The sequence below is a fragment of the Rhinolophus ferrumequinum genome, chromosome 9 (assembly GCF_004115265.2).
Source record: "Rhinolophus ferrumequinum isolate MPI-CBG mRhiFer1 chromosome 9, mRhiFer1_v1.p, whole genome shotgun sequence".
Lineage (NCBI taxonomy): Eukaryota > Metazoa > Chordata > Mammalia > Chiroptera > Rhinolophidae > Rhinolophus > Rhinolophus ferrumequinum.
In genome coordinates this window covers 22,928,953-22,936,892 of record NC_046292.1, presented here as the reverse complement: position 1 = coordinate 22,936,892, position 7,940 = coordinate 22,928,953, and the positions used below count along the sequence as shown (strand labels likewise).

Sequence of the window (7,940 nt, the reverse complement as noted above, 5' to 3'; positions counted from 1 at the left end):
AACGCGACCGCAGGTAACGGGCGGGCGCGTGCGCGCTGGGGCAGGCTCGCGGTGGATGGGCTGCGTGCGGGGGACTCGGGCCGTTGCGCTGCCGGCTTAACCCTTTGGGCACCCAGCTGTCACGGTCGGGCCGGGGCGCGGCGGCCGGGCAGGGCCCGCGGGGCGGGGCATTGCGGTGGGCACCGGCAGGCAGGCGGCGGGCGGCCTGACCCGGGAGCCGCGGCGTGGGGCCCGCGCGAGGACCAAGCAGTCCGGCCGGCGGACCAACTGACCGCGCTGCGCCCGGGGCGGGGACCCAGCCGCAGCCGGGGCTGCGGGGCAGCTCCGGAGCTGGAACTTGCGGGAGGCTGCGGGGAACCGGCTGAAGTCCTGGCACTCGCGCGGGTTCTCCCGGGTGACCGAACCCCTCCCGCGCAGAGGCCCGAGCCTCAGCAGCCCGTGGCCTTGCGAGGCCTGCGTTTCCTTCCCTCGTCCCGCAGAGTGCGAGGAGACCTGGGGGTTGGGCCTGACCTCGGCACCCCCTCCGCAGCTGTGATCTGACAGCCCAGCCGCCAGCACTTTTGACCCGGAGTCAAACTGGGGCCCCCTGTGGGACGAAGGCAAGACTGGTACTTAAGGGGGCACTGGCGAGACAACTGGGGATTGTCTGGGAGAAGAGGAATCCCCTAAATGAAAAGCAGGCCCCAAGATATGCCAGGTTTGAGAAGGAGGGATGCCCAAGAAAGGCACTGGCCCCTTGTTTTCTGTGCGGGGTGATGACCTGACACTCATGGGAAAAGGTCGCTGCTGGACACCTGGATCCGCCTGTCATGTCCAGAGGAAGCAGTGTTGTGCGTGAGTTTCTAACAAAATTTTTCTAAGGCCAGGTTTAAATTCATCTTCCTCCCTTACCCTCCTCCTGGGCCTGCTACAGAAGTGCCTTATTTTAATTACCACCCACTCCTCCACCCGCTGCCGCCGCCGCCGCCACCACCGCTGGTGGCAGCTTTAGGCTCACCGTGTAATTTAGCTTTCACTACAATAGAAATGGTAGGATGCGCCATGTGCCACTAATGTTAAGCTTGCCCTGGGAGTTTCTTGGACGTGGGGGGCAGGAGGAATTTTATCACCAGGGCTGATGAGATCCTGGCTAATGTGCCAGTGATATCAATAGAATTTCCTTTATGAGTCTAAAGTCGTTTCTTCTAAATCAAGGAAAAACATGGTTACACCTGAGAAGTACCAGGAACCCATTTGATTTTTGCAAGTGAAGTGCAAATTGCACTATCATGTTGCTCTACGTGTCCCTTATCACACAACAAACACTAGCTGCATATATGCCAGGCACTCTGTGTCTTGGGGACGCAAAGATGAGTAAGATAATTAGTCCTTGTCCTCAAAGAAATAGTGGGAGAGACAAACAAAATTGCCAGTTCAAGTAAAAACGGCATAATAGATGTGTATATAAAGAGCTGTGGAAGCGCAGAGGAGGGACCAATTTAGCTGTGTGAGAGGGTCCAGGAAGGCTCTCCAGAGAACATAATTAAGCAAGGTCTTGGAGGATGAATAGGAGTTTGCCTTGCAGGAAACGACAGGAAGGGCAGCGAAAGCAGAGAAAACAGTGAATGCAGACACTTAAAGAGTATCGTATCTCTAGGCAATGGCATTATAGCCATGGCCTTTTTCCAAAGGCAACCTAGAATCTCTAATTCCCAGCATAGTTTTCCAGTAGTATTTTCCTTCTGGTTGTTCTTCCTCATTTTTTGCCCTCATCAGTTTTTCTGATCTTTGTCCCTGTCTTTCCAAGTAAGAGGCCAACTTACAGAGATGAGAAAGGGAGAGTTTGCAGTAGTGCCAAGGTAGAGGGCCTGAAAACTGGGCAGAATGTGTGGCACTGCAGGCATCCTCCGGAGGGCAATCTAAATCAGACAATAAGAGGAAAATAGCGGTCATAACCAGGGAGGCCTTGCTGAATGGGAAATCTGCCTTTGGTGAAATTGTGAGACCTGGGGAAATGAGTAATAAGCTCAGAAGGCTGTGGAGCAAGAGAAGGTCTCCTGGACTGTGATGTGGGTCAGGGCAAGCAGTTCAAAACTGACCCCATGGCTCAGGCAGAAATGGTAGCGCCCCCTGTTGTGTGGAGCCCCCCACTGTAGGGCTGGGCTAGATCTGACAGCTCAGGCAGCTGTGCAGGAAAGGACAGCACCATCTCCTCAATAGAATATTTCCAGTACTTCTTTCTTTCTATTCTCTCTTGCTCCTCACGATTATCCTCTTTTGATCCCCAATTTCCACCCAGGATTCCCTTTTATTAGGCTTCTTTTACTGAGGTCTTAGCTACCAGAGCCGAGAAAATCCTGTTCTGCTGCCTTATTAATATCCCCCTCTAGAACTGTAAATAGTCTATTTTACCTCATAAGCCATTCACTAGCCAGCCTATTTTTACTTCCTGATCATTTGCAAACAGAGCAAGGATGGGTCCAGAAGTAGTAAAGTGGACATCATTCTCCAAACTCACCTAATGTTTGAATCAGATAAAGGCCTTTCAGCTTTGCTGACACCAAAATTTATTTTTAGAATGGATTGTGGTGAATTTTGGCAAATCCCCTATTTTGAACTATATTACCAATCAAGCCATGTAAAGAAGGTGACATTGAGATGATATACCTAACGTGAACCGCTAAGATTGATAATTCTGTCAGTGCTCGAGAATCAGGGGTGCTGCTTAAGCAATCTTTTCAACCTGTTTTCTGAGCACCTGTTTGTGTGTAAATGCTGTGTTGTATTTGTGCTTTGGAAGAGACAGGAAAACGAGAGAGGTGATGTAAGTCTGGGGATTATTCTCAGATCCCAGTTCTACCAGTTACTTGCTGTGTGATTTGGACAAGTTATTTGACTTTGTTTCTTTATATGTACTAATACTACCTACCTCGTATAGTTGTGAAGATGAAATGAAATCCCACATGTAAAGTAGTAGTTCAGTAAATTTTCAAAGTGCTAAACATGTGGTATTATAGGAGTTAAAAAAAGAGAAATATCATTATGGGCTCCGATTATGAAGGAAGGCTTTTCCCAGAGACATGGTGAATTTTATGATGTAAAGAGAATGAAGGTGGAAGGGAATTCCAGACAGGAAAAATAATGTTCATAAAACATAGGGCCAGAATATCAAAGAAAGTCTTCAGGGGTCAATTGATGAGATAGACCAATCTGGCAAGATCAAAAGGTTTAAGGAGAGAAGTTGTAGGAGTGGAAGGGTTGGTTGAAGCCAGATTTTAACAGGCACTGAACTAAATAAAAAGTTAGGACTTTATCCTGTATGGTGGCTAGTCTAAAGATGCTTGGTTAGGGAAGGGTGGGGTCATGAAAGTAGTATTTTAAGGAGATTCTCAGCAACAATGTGGAGAATAAACTTTAGTAGGGATAAAAAGAGAACTGTACAACCAGTTAGTAGGTTATTTAAATAGTCTAGGTGTGAGGAGATAAGGAATTGAATTAGGGTGATAGCAGTGAAAATTAAAAGAGATGGGGTGAGCAGGTATTATGAAGGAAACGTGAACAGGACTTTGTGACTATGGCAAGAAATAAGAACCAAACATAGCCTTGAACATGGTGACAAGATTAACAGAAATAGGACAGACAGAAAGGAAAACCAGTTTGGGGGAGAAGAAGAGAAGCTAAGTGCTAGCTCTCTTGAGGTGATCCTGGAACTTTTATATAAATGGACACGTCCCATAATAGTGTTTGGAAGGGGGGGGGCTAATGTTCAATGGAGAGAAGTAAGGGAGTCTTATATAGAGAATGTGATCATTGAAGCCCTATGATCAGCTTAGTTCACCAACGGTAACAGCAGAGAGGTAGAAGTGAAGAGGACCAAAGGCTGAAGCTTGGACATTGCCCACATTTAGGGAGGTAGGGAAAAGAAATGGGGTCAGTATGGTAGAAAATAAGGACTACCAGGAAAGCAAAAGAAACAGCTAATTTAGTCATCTAACAAATGTACTCTTTTCACGACCATTTGTGTGTCTGATTATAGACATACTGTTAGCCATGAGGGTGAGTATCTCAGAAGTCAAGAGAAGAGAGGGTTTCAAGTTGGAGGAATTGGTCAGCAGTATGGAATTGTACAGAAAAAGTGGGAAATGTCCATTATATTTACTAACCGGGGTCATTCGTTTTCTACATTAGTTTACTAAATAAGCAGGGGATGGCCCTGGGGATATCAAACGCCAGCTGAAAGAGGATTGTGGCATGAGATGCTGATAAAAAAGTGGAGACAGCATGTGGATCATCCTTTGTATGTTTAGCAGTAAAAGGAAGAAAAGAAATAGGAAAGTGATTGAAGAAGGCAGAAGAGTCAAGCAAAAGATTTATAATCTTCCCTGTCTGCTTCATTATTTTAGTTGTCCTAAGATATTGTTCTCATTCTTTCATATCCTGAATAGTAGTTGAGCAATTAATTTCTTAAACTCACAGCTTTGATAATTACCTGTACATTTCCTTGAACAATAATAGTATAGCTACCATTTGTTGCATGCTAAGCACTTTGTACACGTTCTATTCATTATCTCATTTAATCTTCACAATGCTGAATTACAACCACACAACCTCTTGGAAGCATGGAGAGGCTAAATTAAATTGCCTACGGTCACACAATTAATGAGTGGCAAGGATGGGATTTGGACCCAGCTCTGACTCTAAAGCTCTTCATGTTACACCAAGGGCAGGACCAGCTTCATGGGTGTGCGACCTGTGCAATGTCCCAGGGCCCTGTGTGTTTAGAAGGGCCGTATGCTCGGTTTAATGTTTTGTTGTTGCTGTCTTGAAATTCTTAATAATTTTTTTAACAAGGGCCCTGCATTTTCATTCTGCACTGGGTCCCACAAATTATGGAACCAGTTCTGCCTGAAGGTATCAAAACTAATTCTGAAGCTGGGAAAGCATTTTGTGCTGTATCCTTTGTTTTGGTTGTGTAGTCTAATGAAGGTCCTTGCTGTGTCCTAGTGCACAATTACATTTTCCCGTGGTCCTCTCATTTTGGACTCCTGGTATAAAGGGCAAAAGGGGGATATCAAGGTGACAGCCAGTATGAAGAGAATAGAGAATAAAGAGGCAAGGAATTATTTACCCAGAATGGCTTCTAGAAACTCTTCCATCATATCTTCAGAGTATTATTGGATAGAGTTACAGTCCTGATGCTGTTGTTACTCCGAATTTAAAAAAGAAATGAGTTTATTTCTATTCCTTTTGTAGTCAGATATTTCTATTTGCTTGTGGGAAGCTATGGAGACCATTTTTCAACCTACTGAAACAGAAATTTGGGTTGAACAGGTATAATACGACTTGTCTGTGCTGCTCTGGTGCCTTTTTAGCCAGGCAGATGCCACCCCTTCACCCCATACCAGGGAGGGACTCCCCAGCAGCTTTGAACCAGGTGGCTCTCTTTACCACGTTTGTCTTGAATGCTCACGTTCCACGTTTGCCTTTGTTGCCCACTCTATTCCTTCATCTACCCACATGACTCATGAAAACCAGAAAACCTTAATTGTTTATATTTCTCTCATTTTTGGCTTTACAGTCACTACTTGTAACTGACAACAAATTAAGTTCTTCTGGCTTTCATAGTTATAGCTCTCTCAAAAACAACTCCTGGGAATGACCAAGTCCTGATACCACTTGATCCTAGCTGACCAGTTGACCGTGTCCTAACACCAGCCAGCCTAGATTCCTTTGTGGAGGATATCAGACAAGACTGAGATCGTGTTGCATCCTGTGATGTCATTCCCACTCAGAATGCTTATTCTCACTTTCTCCTCCCAACGTGGACCAGGTGAGCTTACGAATACATGAGATTAACACTATGAAGAGATTTCGAGTATAACCTGGGGTATACGTCACGAAACAAGGTTTAGATGGCCAGGTATTCTCCATGGTCTACTATTTGTGCTGGTGGCATGGTCTCCACAGGCACCGTAGTAATCTGTTGCTGCATAACAAATTATGCCCAAATGTATCGGCTTAAAACAAATTTCTCTCTCTTTTAAGATTCAATTCAAGCATTACATTTCAGGAGCATTTCCCAACTTGCTTTTTTTCTTTAAGATTTTATTGGGGAAGGGGAACAGGACTTTATTGGGGAACAGTGTGTGTACTTCTGGGACTTTTCCAGGTCAAGTTGTTGTCCTTTCAGTCTTCATTGTGGAGGGCGCAGCTCAGCTCCAGGTCCAGTTCCTGTTGTTAGTTGCAAGGAGCGCAGCCCACCATCCCTTGTGGGAGTCGAACGGGCAACCTTGTGGTTGAGAGCCCACTAGCCCACTGGGTGGGAACCGAACCGGCAGCCCCGTTGCCCAGAGCTCGCGCTCTAAACCAACTGAGCCACCCATCTGCCCCTCAACTTGCTTTTGATGAACTAGCATCCTTTCGCTCTGATCTTCCTTTGTAATCTTTTTCATATCCATAGCTTCAATTCCTAAAACCATTCCTTGAACACAGTAGATGCTCAATAAATGGTTGTTGAATATGCTTAAGGATAGGTTGTACCTTTATATACTTTATTCTTTAGAAAACTCATGTGTATTGCAAAGTATCTAGCTTTGTGCGCTATGATAAATACACCCTTCTTCATCTCCCTACCTAGAGGCTCATGTGTCATTGCTGTTGAAAATGTAAAGAAACCATTGTGTCTGTCAAAGCCTTCTTGACTTGCCAACTCACGTACTCTAGGGAGGACTCCTGGAACTTGTTTCTGTCTGTAAGTCTCTGCTCCACCCACACTCTGAAACCAGTTCTGGCCCTTGTAGGGAGTCACATAATGAGCCCCTAGCCCAAAGATATTTGCTTGGTTCAATAACAAAGCCAACATTTGTTCACTATTTAAATATTTGACTATAAGCTTTATGAAGGGAGGATCTGGGTGTGACTTACACGCTGCTATTCCCAAAACAAAGCACTGTTAGATGCTTAATACGTATTTGGTGAATGAATTCATGACACTCCATTCTTTTTTTTTTCTTTTTTTTAATTTATTGGGGTGATAATTGTTAGTAAAATTACATAGATTTCAGGTGTACAATTCTGTATCACATCATCTATAAATTACATTGTGTGTTCACCACCCAGAGTCAGTTCTCCTTCCATCACCGTCTATTTGATCCCCCTTACCCTCATCTCCCACCCCCACCCCTTGCGCTCTGGTAACCACTAAATTACGTTCCCCAGATTAATTTTCAAAACCCCGTGGCCATCTTGTGGTTACTGATTGTTTTCTCATCCCCTCACCTTCCCTCTTACCCCCCCCACCCCGCCCATCTAGCAACCCTCAGTTTTTCCTCTTTGCATGACACTCCATTCTTGATACTCATGTCCCATTCCTGTTAATCTGGGTCCTGAGCTCTGATCACCTAGAGTCTTAGGCCTGAATTCATCGTTTCATGTGGCCCAGACTGTTTGTCTTGGTCCTTGACTCTTCTCTTACGGGTCCTTATCACTGGTCATCTTTGGGAATTTGACCCCTTGCTTACTCAGAACTAAGGTACCACTTCCTCTCTTAATCTTCCTAACTAATACAGCCAGGAGAAAAGTCTTTTCTCTACCTATAGCCAGAAACATCCAGCATACATATTAAGTGTGTCTGAAAATATTTGAACTGAAGAGAATTACATTCACATTTTAAAAGAAAGAGGACAGGCCCCTTAAGACATGTGTTTTGGCCAGAAACCAAGTTCTAAAATTTTGTGAGTCTGTTAAACCGATTAACTTGTAAGCTTCAGCAATTCAATGCAAATTAATTTTTATACCAACCAACAAATCAAAGGAAGGGAGAGAATTAAGTGAGTGTGTGAATATGGTTGCCAGGGAAACTTTTCCTGACAGAAGAGAGACCCTCACAGGAATTTACACAGGCCCAAGAGAGCAATGTAACCTGATCTTTCTCTGTTCTCTTTCCGATGGGGAAGAAAACC

The 7,940-nt window shown here is 44.9% G+C and overlaps 1 protein-coding gene across 3 annotated transcripts in view; it reads left to right on the top strand.

The window, feature by feature from the left end:
* The first annotated feature begins 318 nt into the window (after positions 1–318).
* The window catches only part of PHC2 (polyhomeotic homolog 2), a 98,304-nt gene continuing 90,682 nt past the window's right edge, over positions 319–7,940 (top strand). The window contains exon 1 of one of the 3 annotated variants that reach the window (XM_033113636.1): positions 319–834. The gene's annotated coding sequence lies outside the window, so the exon portion shown is untranslated. The remainder of the gene's footprint in view (positions 835–7,940) is intronic. The other 2 variants (XM_033113638.1, XM_033113641.1) reach the window with 2 other exon arrangements.